The sequence below is a fragment of the Scyliorhinus canicula genome, chromosome 9, assembly GCF_902713615.1.
Source record: "Scyliorhinus canicula chromosome 9, sScyCan1.1, whole genome shotgun sequence".
In the NCBI taxonomy this organism is placed as follows: Eukaryota; Metazoa; Chordata; class Chondrichthyes; order Carcharhiniformes; family Scyliorhinidae; genus Scyliorhinus; species Scyliorhinus canicula.
In genome coordinates, this window is record NC_052154.1 from 9861939 (window position 1) to 9881770 (window position 19832).

A 19832-nucleotide genomic window follows, 5' to 3' on the forward strand; every position below is an offset into this window, starting at 1 on the left:
TAGTGCGATCCAGCAACTGGAGGCCCCCATGCAACGCAATTAAGCCCCCCTCCCGGGATTTTCTGGGTCACCCTCCTCCACGGTATTTTGCTAACCTGACTCTCGCCCCCAATAGAGACCGTCTTGAAAAGGATCCCCCACCAGAGACCCCCTAATTAGAGAGACTCCCACCAGAGACCCCCAAAAGAGAGACTCCCACCAGAGACCCCCCAAAAGTGGGCCTGGAAGCCCTCCGTAAGAGAGACCCCCAACTGTTTCCAGATAGGGTTTACTCTTATGGAGGGGTTCTTTGATGGGATTCTCTTTAATTAGAGCCCACCGCGTCAGGGTCACGTTTGTCAAGACGTGCACCAATTCTCACCCATGTGATTCCTGGCCCAGAAGAACAGAGAATCACGCAGGTCCGTAGAATATGGTGCCCAGTCATGGTGCCGGGTGCGAACTTCAATCCTGACGCCAGCGGGGGAACGGAGTATCAGAATGGGATCGGTGCCAAGCGGCAATCCTGGGGTGGCATTCTCCCCTACCTGGCGTGACGGAGGGTGCCGGAGTAGGGGAGTGGCGCCAACCACTCAGGGGTTGCGCCTCCCCAAAGGTGGGGCATTCTCCCCACCGTTGGGGGCCAGCCCGGCGCCGGAGCGGTTTGCACCAGAAGATTGGCGCAAACACCCGGCACCCCCGCCAGCAGGGCTGGCCGAAAGGCTTTCGCCGGTCGGCGCATGCGCCGGCAGTGATGTCAGCGGCAGCTGGCCGCTGACGTCACTGCCGGCACATGCGCGATGCGGGGTTCTCTTCCGCTTCCGCCATGGTGGAGGCCGTGGCGGCGCGGAAGGAGAAAGAGTGCAGCCAGGGCACTGGCCCGCAGTCTGAGCGGGGGGCCCCGATCGCGGGCCAGGCCACCGTGGGGGCACCCCCCCCCGGGGTCCGATCGCCCCCCGCCCCCCCAGGACCCCGGGGGCCTGCTCGCGCCGCTGAGCCCGCCGTTCCAGAGGTGGTTTAAACCTCGGCGGCGGGAGAGGCCTCCCAGCGGCGGGACTTCGGCCCATCCGGGCCGGAGAATCGCCGCAGGGGCCTCTCCGATCGGCGGGGCGACATTCCTGCCCCCGCCACTTCCCGGGTGGCGGAGAATCTCCGACCCTGCGTGGGCGGGATTTTTGGCGCCCCCAGGTGATTCTCCGACCCTGCGTGGGGTTGGAGAATTTCGCCCCTGTTTTTTGTCGATGGAGGATTCTTCGGCACATTGAGAACTCCGCTACCAGTGACAGGCGGCAGAGAATCCAGCCCCTAATCTTGCCATTGGTGTATTCTTAGGCTTTTCCTCTTTGTCCCTTCCTGCCATTCCCTGAGCTTCATTTCCCGTATTACTATTTTGCTCTCATGCCTCAGCACTCCCCCTTGATTTACTACATCTACGCAAGTTTGATCCCTCACCCCCATTGATTAGTTTAAAGCCCACCCTAATTCCCTAGTTCTGCAGACCGCTATAATACTGGTCCCAGCATGGTTCAGGCATAGACATGGTTCTACAGTACGGATGCAAGTGCCCCACAAACTGAAACCACTTCTCCCACACCACTCTCTGCTACATGCATTCATTTCCCTAATCTTATTTGCCCCAATGCCAATTGAAATGAAAATTAAATGAAATGAAAATCGCTTATTGTCACGAGTAGGCTTCAATGAAGTTCCTGTGAAAAGCCCCTAGTCGCCACATTCCGGCGCCTGTCCGGGGAGGCTGGTACGGGAATCGAACCGTGCTGCTGGCCTGCTTTAAAAGCCAGCGATTTAGCCAAGTGAGCTAAACCAGTCCCTAGTGCCCCAATTTGCACACTTCTCAGGTAATAATTCAGAGATTAATACCGTTGAGATTCTGCTACTTAATATGGTACCTAGCTCCTCATACTGACTACACAGAACCTCTTTCCTTGCCCTAGCTACATTGTTGATACCTGAAGGGACCACAATGATTGGATCCGCCCCATGCCACTGCAGGTTTCTCTCCAGCCTTGAGCAGATGTCCCGAATCCTGGCACTTGGCAGGCTCACAGCCTTCTTGACAGTGTCAATCCGTTTCACTTTACTGTCCCCTACTGCTACATTCCTGTTTGTTCCCCCAGCTTAAACAATTTCAACAAAGAACAAAGAACAATAAAGCACAGCAACAGGCCCTTTGGCCCTCCAAGTCTGCACTGACCATGATGCCCATCTAACCTAGAACCTTCTACACTTCCGTGGTCCAAATTCCTCTGTTCCCATCCTATTCATATATTTGTCAAGACGCCCCTTAAAACTTCACTATCGTACCTACTTCCACCACCTCCTCCGGCAGCAGGTTCCAGGCACCTGACAGGTTTCCTGTACCACATTGCCATGGCTGGCCAGCCTGCACATCCATCTTGCAGACCTCAATTCTGTCCACTCAGGTTGTGAGTACCCCAAACCTCTTCGACAATTGCCAAGTCTGAGGCTCCTCCACTCCAGTCAGCTCAGTCCCTCAACCTGTCTCACTCACAGTCGCATCCTCCTGATGACCACAGCAGACGGTCCTATTCGAAGAGGCAAGACTGCCTTCCGGAACTAGGTGTCCATTTCATCCCCTCCCTCATGTTGCGCAGTGTTGCAGTCCATCTTCAGGTAGGGTGCTCTTTCAATAATCCTGATCCAGAATTCCTCCAGCAGTTTGCACTTTTTGCAGACACGTTTGTCATGGTGTCGCCTTGGTGTCGACAATCTCCACAATCCACAGCTGCAACACCACACCTGTCCTGTGTCCTGCCATTGCTACTTATGTTATTTAGTTGACTTAACATAACTACTTTCTGAATTAACTTGGAATAATTTGTATGTATGCCGTAGCTCCTCCCCCCCCCCATGTGCCAAATTCCTCCATGAACGTAATTCGCGACTCACTCGGTTTGGTCTTCTGGGTCCTCACATGACCCTCGTTGACGATTGTTGTATCTTGCATCTACCAGACATAGATCAAAATGAGCCTTAAAATTAAACAAGGAGTTGCATTTATTTGGCACTTTTCATGAACACTGGACATCTCAAAGCACTTTACAACCAATGAAGTATTTTTTGAGGTACTGTCACTATTATGATGCAGGAAATGTGACGCACAGCAACCCTCCCACAATAAAATTATAATTCATCTGTTTCTTTTGTGAAGTTGATTGGGGGACAAAGAATTGGCAAGTCATCGGGGATCACTCTCCTGCTCTTCTTTCAAACAGCATGGTTGGCTTTTTTGCATCCAAGCAGATGGGGCCTTAACTTAAAAGTATCATCCAGCAGATGACACCTCCAATAGTGCCACACTCCCTCAGTATTGCACTGAAGAGTCAGCCCTGGTTTTTATACTGAAGCCCAGCAGTTGGATTTGAACACAGTGCCTTGTGATGCGGACATGAATGTTGGTCATTTTGCATTTAATATTTCCTGGGCGGCATTCCCGTCCCACCAGCACCGTTTTCCGGCGCGGTGCACCTCCGCCGACAGCGAGATTCTCCGATCCCACAGCCCGCCAATGAGGTTTCCCATTGTAGCCACCCCCACATCGTCGGGAAACGCGCGGGGAGAGGGAGGGGTAAGCTGCCTGCGAAGCGGGGGGGTAAGGCCGACGGACAATCCCGCTGCCTATGTTTTGTGGAAATGGAGTGCAAGGGGTCGAAATGCTGCATGAGGATAAAAACAGGTCAGGTAAGGCGAATTTAAGAAAAATGTAACATCTTTGTTCTCATACTGAGACCCAAGTGGTGAAGGAAATAGATTAAGTCTAGTTTCTGTCGACTTATACTATTATATTTACAAACACGCGCATTACAAAGCTAAACCCAGTGGTCATAGTTTCTGTCTATTTATACACTTTTAATTAAAAGCAACTAACAAAAGGTGGGGGGGGGGGGGGGGGGGAATTAACAAATTTCGGTCCACATTTCCAATTTTGGATTGAACCAATTAAACAAAATCAAACAAACAAAGGAACAAATCAAAAAAGCAGCCCCTTAAAAAGATATTGCGTTGAACAAAAAGGAATGGCAAAGGAAACTTGAAAACATCAAAACAAAATGTGATTAAAGGGGTCGATAAAGCCCCGTGGTACCCGCCCGGCATGGAAGGACTCGACGATGTCTGCTGACACCACATGCCCCCTCGCCAGCGACACTCAGCTACAAATATAGCCATGCCTCCCTCTGTCTACCTATTGGAGCACAAGTGAATCCCCAATTAATTCCCATGGCCTCAATACAATTAAATACTCAATTTCGATACAATAGACACCCCTCCCAGCTCCCATCACGTAAGTTGCACACTATCATTCTGCTTTCAGTTTGTTCCATACTAAAATTATAACTAAACTTGGTGTTGGAAGTGAAAAATCAAAACTATTGATAAGTCATTTTATAATTTTATGGATACACATGAAATAAACGCCAGTGATTCCAACAGGCCGATTTGTCCTTTCTGAATGGTGCGAAGAGGTGCTGAAAGAGATTTGCAACCTTCATTGTCAGGCGAAAAGAAAATCGCTACGGTCCTCAATTGTTCGATATGTCAAAAGTATTCCTTGATTGTTCTATTAATATTTCTCAGGCACAGGATGTAAAATGGGAACGATTTTCTGAGAGCTATAAGGAGGACTCAGAGATTCTACTGTTTTTCTTTTCATTTAAATACCAGAAACTGTCAAATCGATTGGTACCAGCTGAGAGCGAAACTTTTGATCAGATGATGGAGAAAGAAGCTTTCAAGACTTGGTGTAAGTCTCAATTATCTGTAACTTGCAGGTGCAAATCATGCTGTGTGTCCAAAGGAAAGGTCATGCCTTCCTTATTATTGATTGTAAGATCCTAGCAGAAAGGGTAAGTTGAAAAGGTGTATTTTGCTGCAAATAGCTAAGCTATCTTTCTTTTTTTTAAATTTAGAGTACCCAATTCATTTTTTCCAATTAAGGGGAAATTTACCCTGTTCAATCCACCTAACCTGCACATCTTTGGGTTGTGGGGGCGAAACCCACGCAAACAGGGGGAGAATGTGCAAACTCCACACGGACAGTGACCCAGAGCCAGGATTGAACCTGGGACCTCAGCGCCAAGAGGCAGTAGGGCTAACCCACTGCGCCACCGTGCTGCCCTATGGCTAAGATATCTGACCAAATTTTTATATATGATATGTTGCTGCCTTATTAGTACTTAAAAGCATAAAACATTTGTGTACCCTTACTTTTGCACAGATTCTCACAGTAACTTCATTGCGGTGTTAAATGTAAGCCTAATATAAGACACTAATAAAGATAATTATTATTATGCATTATTTAAATTAGTTATGTTATGTTCTATGGCTCCCCTGATCATGAAGACATGCAGCCCTCCATGCCTGCGCCGACCACGCTGCCCGTCGAAACTAAAATCCTCTACACTTCTGGGGTCCGTATCCCTCTATTCCCATCCTATTCATGTATTTGTCAAGATGCCCCTTAAACGTCACTATCGTCCCTGCTTCCACCACCCTCTCCAGCAACGGGTTCCAGGCACCCACCACCCTCTGTGTAAAAAAAACTTGACTCGTACATCTCCTCTAAACCTTGCCCCTCGCACCTTAAACCTATGCCCCCTAGTAATTGACCCCTCTACCCTGGGAAAACGTCTCTGACTGTCCACCCTGTCTATTTGCTTCCCAGTGTCTGAATTTCAAGTTGGCGTCATTGGTTTTAAAGCACCTCCGAGCTCAGTGTGGAATAAATGTGAGTCTTGTTTTTCTTTTCCTTTGCTTGGTCCAAGTTGCAGAGTAGGACTGGAAGTTCTGTTTCATCATGCAGAAAGCTTCAACAAAAAGGGGCAAGAATCTCTAACACCCGCCACTGGTAACAGAGTTCCCGCTGCGGCAGAGAATCCAGCGTTGTGAGGAAAATGGAATCGGCGCCGATCCATCTTATATGCCCCTGCTGCCCCCCGCCGCTCTCCCCCCCCCCCCCCCCCCCCCCCCCCCCCCCCCCACCGGCAGCTGTGGATCAAGGGACATGCCCGCATGACAGTGGGAGGATGCAAGTCTTAATGACTCAGCTGGGCACCATATTCTCTGGCCCCGTGTGATTCTCCGTGCTCTGGTCCTCTGGGCAAGGAATCACATGGGCAGGATTTTTTGCAAGTAAATTTACGACAGGGTAGCGAATGTAACTCCACTATTCAAAAAGAGAGGTAGAGAGAACACAGAGAATTGTAGACCAGTAAGCCTGACGTCGGTAGTGGGGAAAATCCTAGAATCCATTATCAAACATTTTATAGGAGAGCACTGAGACAAGGATGACAGGATCGGACAGAGTCTGCAAGGGGATATCATGCTTGACCAATCTACTGGAATTTTTCGAGGATGTAATCAGCAGAGTTGACGGAGGGGAGCCAATGGATGTCATTTATTTGGCATTTCAGAAGGCTTTTAATAAATTCCCGCATCAAAGATGAACATGTTAAATTAAAGCAAATGGGATTAGGGGTAGTGCACTGAGATGGATAGAAAACTGGTTGACAGACATAAAAAAAGGGTATGAATTGATGGGTCTTTTTCAAATTGGCAAGCAGTGACTAGTGGGGTACTGCAGGGATCGGTGCTGGGACCCCAGCTATTCGTGATGAATTTGAATGGTTTAGATGAGGGAACAAAATATAATATCTTCAAATTTTCAGATGACATCAAGTTGGGTGGGAGGGTGAGCTGTGAGGAGGATGCAGAGATCCTTCAGTGTGATTTGGACAAGTTGAGTGAGTGGGCAACTGAATGGCAGATGCAGTACAATTTGGATAAATGCGAGGTTGTCTACTTTGGTTGCAAAAATGAGAAGGCAGACTATTATCTGAATGGCCATAAATTAGGAGAGGGGATGTGCAGCGAGATCTGGGTGTCTTCTTACACCAGTCACTGAAAGTAAGCATGGAGGTACAGCAGGCAGTAAAGAAGGTGAATGATATGTTGGCCTTCATAGCGAGAGGATGCGAGTACAGGAGCAGGGATGTGTTGCTGCAATTATACAGGGCCTTGGTAAGGCCACAACTGGAATATTATGTGTAGTTTTGGACTCTTTGTCTGAGAAAGGATGTTTTTGCTCAAGAGGGAGTGCAGTGAAGGTTTATTAGACTGATTCCTGGGATGGCAGGACTGACATATGAGGAGAGATTGAGTCGGTTAGGATTGTATTCGCTGGAGTTCAGAAGAATATGGGGGGATCACATAAGAACCCATACAATTCTATCAGGACTGGACAGGATTGATGCAAGAAGGATTTTCCCAAAGGTGGGAGTGTCCCAAACCAGGAGTCACAGCTTGAGGATACAGGGTAAACCATTTAGGACAGAAATGAGGAGGAATTTCGTCACCCAGTGACGAGCCTGTGGAATTCATTACCACAGGTAGTAGTTGAAGCAAAGTCAATGAGACCAATTTGTATTTATATACATGCTGCTGTTGGTGTGCAACGTGGACCTTGTTCCTGCTGCCAGCAGGTGATTGGAGCATTATGATCAGGTGGGGGCTCAGCATCAATCCCAATTTTACCCCGACGCCATCCCGTCGGAAGCGTGGTGCGCATCCCAGGACGGAGAATCACGCTCATTGGCCAGCATTCACCGATACCGCGGCCAAGTGATGACGCCGGCGTCAAAACCATCGTGAGCGATGCCGGCGTCAACGGACCTCCAGGCCCAGTAATTCTCCTCTTCTTCAGGGGCTAGAGTGGTGCTGGAGTGCTGAGAGCTGCTCCGGCACCGAAATCCAGCCCTACACAGCCGGCGTGGGTCCACGCCTGCGCGCCATGGCCGACGCAGGTCCGCGCATGTGCGCCACGGCTGTCTCCACGCCGGCGCATGTGCTTGGTTTCTGTCTCCCAGCGCCGGCGCGGAGCCATATGTCGGCGACCGAACAGCAGTCCGCGTGGCAGGATGTAGGCCCCCCCCATCAGATCGCGGCCGCCCACCGATCGGAAGCTCCTGATTGCAGGCCTGGACCCTGTGGAGGCCGCCCTGGCATCAGATCCCCCCATTCCCCCCCACCAGAATGTGCAGATCCACCGCAGGTCTGTGCTCCCGCCGGGTGGTACCAGGTCTGAACCACACCGGTGGGACTCGGCGGAACTCGGCGGGAGTTCGGCCCGTCGCGCGCGGAGAATTGCCACAGAGGCCTATTTCAGCAGCTCCCGACCAATGCTGCAGCGACCGCGTGGGTCCGATTGGCACCGATTCTCGTTTCCCCCCCTCCCCCACCCAGCCGATTCTCTGACCCGGAGCAGGCTATTGTCTTTTAACACTTACTCATGACTTATTGATTTATTTCATCTACGCAACAAATTGCATTAATATAGTGCCTTTACCTCAGTGAAACATGCTTCAGGGGAGTATTATCAACCAAATGCCAACAGATGAGATCTAAGCTCTGAGGTCCTGCCAGATCCAGTCATGAATGGTCGGTGACAATTAAACAATCAACCGAAGGAGAAGGCTCCATAAATATCCCCATCCTCAGTGATGGAGGAGCTCAGCACATCAGTGAAAAAAACAAAGCGAAAGCATTTGCAGCCATTTACACCCAGATTACCCCGTAGGTGATCCATCTTGGCCTCCTCATCACAGATGCCAGTCTTCAGCCAAGTTGATTCACTCTACTTGATACTAAAACATATCTGAAGGCATTGGATACTGCAAAGGCTCGGAGCCCTGATAATGGTCTCGCAACAGTACTGAAAACTTGAGCTTAAGAAATTGCTGGGGCCCCAGCCAAGCTATTACAGTACGGCTAAAACATTAGCATGTACTCAACAATGTGGAAAATTGCCCAGGTATGTTCCATACATGAAAATGAGGACAAATCCAATCCAGCCAATTCGCACCCAACAGTCTAAAGCCTTATGATGTGGTTTTGGCTTTCCATCAAGTAACAGATGCTGCTTTCCAGACCTCTGTCTGAGACAGCAGGTAAGGGCCAGGGAAGTGAAAACAGTGAGTTTCATTCATTGTTTTTGCCTGGACTGCTCTTTATCTACCACACAGGTGCGACTGAAAATGAAATGAAATGAAATCAAAATCGCTTATTGTCACGAGTAGGCTTCAAATGAAGTTACTGTGAAAAGCCCCTAGTCGCCACATTCTGGCACCTGCGGGGAGGCTGGTATGGGAATTGAACCGTGCTGCTGGCCTGCTTGGTCTGCTGTAAAAGCCAGCGATTTAGCCAAGTGAGCTAAACCAGCTCACGGAGGTGGGGTTGGGGATTGATGGTCTCTGGTAAGGGGTGGAAGGTCTCCCATGGATGGTGGGTAGGGCAGAGTAGGGCAGAGTTACATTGTGCAGTGGTGGTGGACAGGGCCTTCCGATCTCAGGGAAAGGACCAGACCCATTCAAGTGATATTACAGTGTGCTGGGCCATGTCCTAGAAAGGGGTTTTATTGGATTTTGTATTGAATTGGAACAGCTAAGGGGGATTCATTAAGAGTTATATACATAGATTACTCTACCTGTTTTGGTTTTTCAGTTTTGTAATTTATAACAAATTCCTGCTAAGTGTTTTATATACGTTAACTACATTCTTATAATGAACTTTGCTTTGATAAAAGTGCCTAGGAAGTCTGATGAATCACCTGAAGTGAAGGTCCTTGTGCTCATCCTCGCCAAATTCAACAAAACGTTATAAATCAGCTGAGCTTCAAGATACACTTTGGAGTTTCAAGCTCTGGCCCATAACAGTGGAAACACCATCACCTGCATGTTCACCTCTGAACCATGCACCGTCCTGATGTGGGAATATATCGCCGTTCCTGCATCACCACTGGGCCAAAATCCTGAATTACCTTCCTAACATCACTGCGGGCGTTACTACATCAGATGGAAAGTAGCAGTTCAAGAAGAGAGCACTCCAGCATCGTCTCAATGGCAATTAGAAGTGGAGAACAAATACTGGCCCAGTCAGCTACACTCCCATCCAGTGAAAGAATAAATAATGCCAGGCCAGAAAGGACATAACAGATTGGTGAGAAAAAGCTTCATGAAACGTTAGATTTTAAGGAGTACGGTAAAGGACGTGAGAGTAATGATGAGTCAGAAAGGTTTAAGGAGGAATTTTAAGGCCTTGGCTGCAGAAAGTACGGCCACCATCGCCGGGGTATTTAAAATTGGGGATGGCCAAGGGGTCAGAATTGTCGGCGGGATGTGGGCTGGAGGATACTGCTTGCCATAATATACACCAGTATATCATGGTGCAGACACATACACTGATGGACACACAGTAGGACCAATCAGCACGCACAACACCGCAGCCAATCACCAGTTAGAGCACACTCACTATAAAGACAGAGGGCATCAGTTTTCCTGCTCATTCGGGATGCAGCCTTTCAGAAGGACAGAGCTTACAGCTTACAGCACAGATTCTCACCATGTGCTGAGTGCATAGACTGGTTAGGATAGGCATAGGTCTTTAGTTTAATCTAACATCGTGTTAACACAGAGTGAAAGTATGTTCAACAGTTTCTAGCTTAATAAAGGTGTTGTACTATTTTAAGTGTTGGTAGCCTGTATGTGTTCCACAGTTCCAGAGCAACCAACACATCACTGCAGAGAAATGGAGGGCTGAATCCATCCTGTTTATTCGCACGCGTTTCAAAAGTGGTGGCGCTCAGTACCACAGCCATTGATCTGCTTTCAAAGTCGCTCAATTCATCCAGTTTTAATGGTTTGCAATTTGAAGAGTGGCCTCGCTGAATCCATCTGAGCCCTTTCACTGCATTTATGACTTTGGCCTCTAATTTGTAGCACAAAAATATTCCAATGGAAAATGTTATTCCACTGATCACAGGACCCACTCCACTCCCCTCTGTCCTATTTATACTGCGTTTTGCGTGATTGACACATATTGAACAGTTCTTTGGGTATTTAACCTTTCATCCGAACGCACCAGTTTATTAAAACATTGCAGATTGAACCTTCAAAACTTTGCAATCGGTAATGATGATCTCTGGCTCACTCCAACGCGAGTAATATCTGTAGGACACACCCTTCTGCCTTGTTGTTTCCCATCCTGGTCCCAAGACACTGCCAGAAGCACTGGATGTTCACCCATTTTCCAATGGGCATCAATGGCGATAAATAAGGCTTGACCTTCTGACAACATAATCATATTCATAAATAATCCAATGATTTCTGTCACTGAGGCAGTGGACTTCTTTGGGGACTATGTCCTACAGCAGATACAAATTAGCTTCACAAACATCAAAGTTAATTCAATAGGAGTCAACATATATCAACTGTCGTTATACAAGATATAAAATGAAGCATAATCAATAGAATAATGTTTACAGTAAATAACTTGAGGCATGAGCAATATTATCACTCCAGATTCAGAACCAAGAACATTCAAACACCCAATAGCTGAGATCAATTATAACCGAGTACATTTAATCAGCCTTTCGCCTCAAATTGCGGGTGATTCTGATTGTAAACGGCAGTAATATCCAATCAGCTATCCATCACAGGTCTCTCCTAATTATCATTTCCAATCATTACATTGAGAGGTATGTAACAGGCAGCTGGATCAATATCATTTCAAAATCCAATCTACCTTCAACATTATATAGAGTCTTATATTTTAAAAAATTTAATTCTACCCTTTATCAAAGCTCAGCCTTTTGAGGGCCTCCTTTATGTTCCCGGAAACTTATTCGGTGATAAGGTTGACTTGTAGTGGTTGATCATTACCTCACTGCTAACTCCCAAACTCTTGCACTGTCATGAATTTCATTTTTCTATTTTAATCACCTGTGGTCATTGCTCCTCCGACCTTTCTGGTTTCAATTTCTCCTCATTTCCAAATGGGCTGTTGCGTGTGCTTTTTGTCCCTAATGCACTGTCACCTTGCGGAATCGGGAGGAACAACATGCTGAATGGACACTGCAAGTACATTGCCTACAGTACACCTTGTACTGGTAAGATGATTTTCAATCTTGGTTGTGGTGTTCTCTGTGTTCCTTATTTAGGATCGTTGGCCTGGTGCTTACAAAGACTACAGAATAGCTTTTAACTTAAACTAAGCTATGATTTTATTTGCTCTACTAAACTGGGATTCAACACTTAGTCCTTAAGAATACACAACTGATCAATAAAATCTAACTACGCTCATCTACTGCTAATCTCACTGCTGGAATAAACTACACTCTAACCTTATTCACATTATCTGCTCTTATCACCTTCACTAGCTAGCCCCTGTGTACACGCCTCCCCAAAGGTCTCGCATCACTGTCTTATATAGTTGTATCTGTAGCTCCCTCTAGTGGCTACTCTAGACTCTACATTAACCCTTGTAATGCTGATAATTATGTCAATACCACATTGGTCTTGTTTAGCACCACCAGCAACATGAACAAAGACACCTCCAGATAAAACATCACCTGCTGCACTTTGAGTAATGGCTGTGGAACACCATTTTGCCAAGGAAGGAGTTGCCATCTGCTCCCCAATTCTGAACTAAGATCCAAAAGCAGAGGTCACCAAAAGACTGAAAAGAATAAGAGACAATATTTAATAAGTCAAGAAGGAGCGATGAGTTGATAGCCAGTTTTGGTCTTTTTACCTGAGAAAGGACGTACTGGTGCTGGAGGGTGTGCAGAGGAGATTCACTCGGTTAATCCCAGATCTGAAGGGGTTGGATTATGAGGAGAGGTTGAGTAGACTGGGACTGCACTCGTTGGAATTTAGAAGGATGAGGGGGGATCTTATAGAAACATATAAAATTATGAAGGGAATAGATAGGAAAAATGCGGGCAGGTTGTTTCCACTGGCGGGTGAAAGCAGAACTAGGGGGCATAGCCTTAAAATAAGGGGACGTAGATTTAGGACTGAGTTTAGGAGGAACTTCTTCACCCAAAGGATTGTGAATCTATGGAATTCCTTGTCCAGTGAAGCAGTTGAGGCTCCTTCATTAAATGTATTTAAGATAACGATAGATAGTTTTTTGAAGAATAAAGGGATTAAGGGTTATGGTGTTCGGGCCGGAAAGTGAAGCTGAGTCCACAAAAGATCAGCCATGATCTCATTGAATGGCGGACCAGGCTCGAGGGGTCAGGTGGCCTACTCCTGCTCCTAGTTCTAATGTTCTTATGATGTTTAAATGCACAGACCATCAGTTCTTTGACTTTGGCTGGTGCTGTCAGGAGCGTGACGTTCGCCGCAAAGCCTTGAACAACTCTCTTGAAAATATTTGGTTGCAGGACCAAGGAAATGTTGAGGTTGCGAAGGATTCCGCAGGCATGAGGTACTGGGAACTGATATATTATAGTCAACAACTTGATTTCAGCACAATGAAAGCACTAGGGTGAGCCACCTCCTTGAACTGGTGTAGGCCAACCCACAGTGCTGATGGAAAAGGAGCCCCAGGATTTTGACCCAGAGACAGTGAAAGTGGGCGGCACGGTGGCACAGTGGTTAGCACTGCTGCCTCACAGCGTCAGAGACCAGCTTTCGATTCGGTGATTGTCTGTGTGGAGTCTGCACGTTTTCCCCGTGTCTGCATGGGTTTCCTCCGGGTGCTCCTGTTTCCTCCCACAGTCCAAAGATGTGCAGGCTAGGTAGATTGGCCATGATAAATTGGCCCTTAGTGTCCAGGGATCTGCAGGTTAGGTTATGGGATTACATGTATGGGGCGGAGTGGATCAGTGTAGACTCAATGGGCCGAATGGTCTTCTTTTGCATTGTATGGGGTTAATGATCATTCAATTAAAGGCTAATATAGTTTCAAGTCAGGATTTGTTATGGGTCAGGGTTTAGAGAACCCCAAAGTGTATCATGGAGTTCACCTGACCCACAACTTTTAATAGATTGTGCTTATGGGGAGCACACAGGCCACTCTGCAGGTATGATACAGCCGAAATGGAAAAGTATTTTTTAAAGTAAAATAATGTTTATTCTATGAACTCAAGTTAACCTTTTTAAAACATACAGTGAACATCTTAGTAACCATTAATTCAAATACAACCCCCAAAGACTACAACACTAAGAACACCTTTAAGCTTTCCTTTTTAATATCCAGAAGACTTAAAACACCTTTTACCAGAAGCACATCAGGTTAAAGTCACTACTGTTATTAGTTTTAAATCACCAGGATCGATTTACAGTCTTTAGATTACAGAGCGAAACTCATACACCTTCTTGCTATGACTGCAGCTATCCAGCTCTGAAAACAAAACTAAAACACACCCTGCAGCAAACAGCCTAAAATGAAAGTAAAAATCTGACAGACAGCGCAGCTCCACCCACTCCCTGACATCACTGCAGTAATAAACACACATTTCTTAAAGGTACTCGCACTACAGATATTTATATACACACCCATTTCTTAAAGGTACATTACTTAAGCACCCATTTATAAACACCCATTTCTTAAAGGTACTTTCACATGACAGGATGGTGTGTGGCTTAAAGGGGAACTTACAGATAATGATTCTCCCATGTATCTGTTGCCCTAGTCCTTCTAGGTGGTAGTGGTCGCAAGTTTGGAAGGTGCTGTTGAGGGACCCTCGATGGGTTTTTGCAATATATCTTGTAGAGCATCATTGCCGGATTGAAGGATGTTTATCCCATCTAATTTCATTTTCTTTGGCTCATCGTCCATTTATTTTCCTCCTTCCACCTCTGTGAAGTGGCTTGGTATATTTTTCCACATTCCTGCATGTCTCTGTAGCCTCTTCGTTTTATCTGCAACGCTACAACGTCCCTCAACATCCCCATTCTTAGAACTCCTGCCTCTTACATAACTCTGTCTGTCCCTGCTCAGTGGCAGTAATGCTTTCAGTCATCCAATCAGATCACTCTCTCTAAACCCGATCTGTCTTTCACTCTCCTCAGAGTCACAGAGGTCCACAGCATAGAAAAGGCCTTTTGGTTAATCACATCTGTGCCGGTCAAAACAACCACCTAACTATTCTAATCCCATTTTCCAGCACTTGGCCCAGAGCTTTGTATGCCTTGGCATCACAAGTACTCATCTAAATACTTCTTAAATGTTATGAGGGTCTCTGCCTCCATCAGACTTTCAGGCAGCGAGTTCCAGAGTCCCACCACCCTCTGGGTGAAAATGTTTTTCCTCAATTGTCCTCTGAACCTCCTGCCCCTTACCTTAAATCTCTTCCCCCTGGTCATTGATCCCTCCACCAAGGGGAAAGGTTTCTTCCTGTCGACTCCATCTATGCCCCTCATAATTTTATACATCTCAATCAGGTTCCCCCTCAGTCTCCTCTGCTCCAAGGAAATCAACCTCTTTCTAAACAATCTCATAAGTGAAACTCTACAGCCCAGGTGACATCATTGCAAATCCCCTTTCCAGTGCCATTACTATAATGTGGATTCCAGGACTGTACATAATACTCTAACTGTGGCCTAACCAATGTTTTATACAGTTCCAGCATAAGCTCCCTGCTCTTAAACTCTACGCCTCAGCTAATAAGGACAAGTATGCCATATGCTTTCTTAACCACTGTATCTACCTGCCGTGCTTACTTAAGACATCTTTATTTAAGATGTTCTTTAAGATCTCCCTCATGAGTTACTCTATGACAAAGCTTTTGGTCATTCCTTGCTGAAACATTTTTTGGGTTCAGCGTCAATTATATTTTTCATTACAACGTGGTGAAGGGCACTCAGACATTGCCCCGTGCTAATGGTCCAATGTGCTTGTTGTTATAACACTGAAGAGAGATTCTTTCCCTGAACGCAGCTTGCATTATAACATAGAACATAGAACAGTACAGCACAGAACAGGCCCTTCGGCCCTCGATGTTGTGCCGAACAATGATCACCCCACTTAAACCCACGTAACCCGTATCCCAACAATCCCCCCATTAACCTTACACTACGGGCAATTTAGCATGGCCAATCCACCTAACCCGCACATCTTTGGAATGTGGGAGGAAACCGGAGCACCCGGAGGAAACCCACGCGCACACGGGGAGGACGTGCAGACTCCACACAGACAGTGACCCAGCCGGGAATCGAACCTGGGACCCTGGAGCTGTGAAGCATTGATGCTAACCACCATGCTACCGTGACGTGCAATCGCTTAATGGTGATTTTCAGTGCCAAAATATGAGAACATGTCCCATTGCCCCACATTGAATCAGCGCAAATAAATCCATGAAGTTAAGGAAAACGTCAAAATTAAGAAAAAGACATAACTGCAAAGATGAATGGCAGGTCAGGTGACTGGTCAGAATATAAAGAACAGCAGAGAATGACTAAAAGGACAATCGGGAGAAAGAAATTAGAGTATGAAAGGAAGCCAGCTAGAAATTTCAATACAGATAGCAAGAGTTTCTACAGTATTTAAACAGGAAGTGAGTAAGTAAAGTCTGTGTGGATCCTCCAGAGAATGAGAATGGGGAGTTAATAGTGGAGATTAAGGAAATGCCGGATGAAATTAACAGATATTTTGTTTCTATTTTCACTACAGAACATTCCAGTAATTTTAAATCTGGAGGTGGAGAGGAGAGAGGAATTTGGCTAAATTACAATGACTAAGGAAGCAGGACTGAGCAAACTGAAGGAGTTGTGGCTACCGTACCAGCCTCCCCGAACAGGTGCCGGAATGTGGCGACTAGGGGCTTTTCACAGTAACTTCAATTGAAGCCTACTTATGACAAGAAGCGATTTTCATTTGACAAGTCTACGGGTCCTCATAGACTTCATCCTAGATCACATTAGTCCTAGGTAGCTAATGAGACAGTAGATGCATTAGGGTCAATTTTCCAAAATTCATTTGGTTCCATCAGACTGGAAAGTAGCAAACATAGGTCCTCTGTTGAAGAAGGTGGAGGGGGGCAGAAAACACAACTTCCTTGGCCACCATATCCTGGGGTAGGACTCATACCTTGGGTTTCTGGTTCAGAGGCCGGGACACTACCCAGGGACAGGACCTCCATTTTTTGAAAGATCCCCATCCATTTTTTGAAATCCACTGTAAATGGGAAGAATTTTTTTATTAACTTCTTAGGAGGGAGATCTGTTTTCCTAGCTTACAAGAATAATCCTCCTGTATTACAGTAATGTGTAAGGGTTTAGAAGAAAAAAGGAAACCATTCAGCCCCTGGATTCTGTTCCGCCGTTTAATTAATGACTATTTCAATTAAGCATTGTTTCATATTGAAGTCACAACTAAATCCTTTAAAGACACTCCGGTATTTCAGACCAAACATCACAATGGTATAACTATTGTATTGTATCCTATGATTATATCAAAGCCATGTATCTTTTTGTCTGTATAATTATATTTAATTGTTATGACAACTGTACAATGGATTTTTGAGAACATTTAATTTTCGAGCTCCATATCGAGGCAATGAGAGCATTTCCAGGCTAATTCTTTTCTCCTTTTTTTATTCTGTGGGTTATTTGTTCTTATTTACCAAAACAAAACAAAATAAAGATGCACAAACAGCTTCCTCAGATCTGCAGCACTGAAAAAGTTCATGTTGCCAAACTGGCCCATGCTCGCATTTATGTTCCATTTATATTGTGCCTTTCCTGACCTCAGGATATTTGAACGCTCTTCACAGCCAAATAAATGTTTTTTTCAATATTCCTGATGAGACATGGGAATGGCAGCAACCACATTGTGCATAGTAAGATCCCACAAACAGCAATGTGACATTAACCAGATAATCTGATTCTGATGAAAAGATAATAATTGTCCAGGTCACCAGCGATCCTCCTCCCCCCCCACCTTGCAATGGGATCTTTCAAGTCCAGATGAGTCCTTGGTTTGCCATTTCAATCAAAAGGTGGTTCTCTCAATTCACCAATGGAGCCTTCGCCTGTTCAAGGGCTAGACTTTTCTCCGAGTTAGGGAGACGTCAATGATCTTCAAAACTGGCAGCCGGTATCCCATCCCAGGATTCGCAACCCCGATTCCCCTGGTTTCCAATTCTCGTTGGAACCTTTTGGTTCAGGTCACGAGCTCGCACCCTACATCCCCATACTGGCTGACTCCACCATGGGGCTTTAGGCATGTCCTCGCCCTCCACCATTCTCAGGAAGTTGGGCCGGCTCTTCAAAGACTTGTGGTTCACACCCCCTCAGGCGTGGCGAACCGTGTGGCTGGATTCTTCGGTTCACCCAGGGGCGTGTTTTCCAGCAGCGCGCAGTTCGCTGGCGGCAGGTATCCGTCTTCTCGTCGCTTGTAAATGGGATTTGACATTGCACCACCCCACGCCACCGGGAAACCCCTGAGCGGGGTGAGCTGCCAACGGGAAAAGTGAATCCCAACGACTTGGGAATTTCAGACATGGTCTGCATATGGAAAACATTTGAATAAAAAGTCCTCATGACCCCATGCAGAGGGATGTCCATCTCACCCACCCCCTATGGTCCCTCATGCCCCCATGTTAGGTTATTCCCCTCAACCACCTCACAGGATCTTCATGTCACCCATGCAGCGCGATGCCCTTTCATCCACTGTACACTGCAGGCCCAGAAATATTTTGAAAGACATAAGCCCAGGGAAAACTTTACTTGATGGACAGCGCTGTCACTCTGACCTATGCTGTCAATTGCACAATGTTTGTTGACACATGATGAAGAGGTTTCAAGTGCTTGCAATATCTGCTATACATACTTTAAATGATTGACTCTTTATTTGTCCTGTAGTAAAAAATATTTAAGAAGGTGGTAACCAATGATTTTTTTTTTTTTTTTTTTTCTAAATTTAGTGTACCCAATTCATTTTTTTTTCAATTAAGGGGCAATTTAATGTGTTCAATCCACCTACCTTTGCACATCTTTGGGTTGTGGGGGCGAAACCCACGCAAACACGGGGAGAATGTGCAAACTCCACACGGACAGTGACCCAGAGCCGGAATCGAACCTGGGACCTCGGTGCCGTGAGGCAACAGGGCTAACCCACTGCGCCACCGTGCTGCCCAACCAATGATTTTTTAACGCTTTTTTCATACCTGTCACTATAGCGTTCATTGATCCTATACAGTGTGCAGTGGGTGAATGGGCATGGAAGTGCCATTGCTTAGCAAAGGGGCCATGAGAGGCTATGGGGTGGGTGAGGGGTGCAAGATGGCATGGATGGGGTTAGGACTTGTGGAGTGAGGGCTAGACGGCCTTATTTATTTAATGGTAACTGGGCGAAGATCACCAAGGTGAGTCTTTTAAACAGCTTGCCTCTGAAACCAGCCTCTGAGCTCCTACCCATGTCAACTGGACTGTCTACAGCCCACACGTGCACCCCCACGATGAAAATCCCAGTTTTGCAGGCACTTTCGCTCGAGACGGGCGAACCAAACTGAGAAACTGCTGAAACATGCCTCAAGGATGAAAGTTCCGCCACAAGATCTATGAACTCACAACCTTTTAGCTCGGAGGAGTATGTGCTGCCAACGGCACCTGCAATGACACCAAAAATATCAGCTAAGTGTGATTTACGTGATTTCCATTCAACAGTAACACTGTTTTTGAGACCATGCCTCTGAGAAAGGCTTAGGGATGATTTTCAACTTTAAAGGCACTATATATATCCTCTAGTTGTTATAGGAACAACAGAAAACTAGCCAATAGGAATGTATCTATATAATATTCCCAGTGTTAAGCCACTAATTAGTCTCTTAATTGGTACAAATTGTAACAATTTCCTTCATCCATCTGTGGAGAGTGCAGACCATTAGATAAAATATGTAGTGCTAATTGTTGAAAATTCCAGCTCCGTCAAAGAGGTGAGATTCTGGCTTCGCAGCATTTTTCAAGAAACACAAATAAACAGGTGACTGACACACAAAAGAATAAGAAGCAGGAATTTACACAGCTTCT

The 19832-nt window shown here is 46.2% G+C and overlaps 1 long non-coding RNA gene across 2 annotated transcripts in view; it reads left to right on the forward strand.

Annotated features, from left to right (window-relative positions):
- LOC119971089 overlaps positions 1-17465 on the forward strand; it is a 179856-nt gene extending 162391 nt beyond the window's left edge. For both annotated transcript variants that reach the window (XR_005461734.1, XR_005461733.1), the window contains exons 3-5: positions 4684-4762; positions 9599-10011; positions 16474-17465. This is a non-coding gene — a long non-coding RNA (uncharacterized LOC119971089). The remainder of the gene's footprint in view (positions 1-4683; positions 4763-9598; positions 10012-16473) is intronic.
- The last annotated feature ends 2367 nt before the right edge of the window (positions 17466-19832 follow it).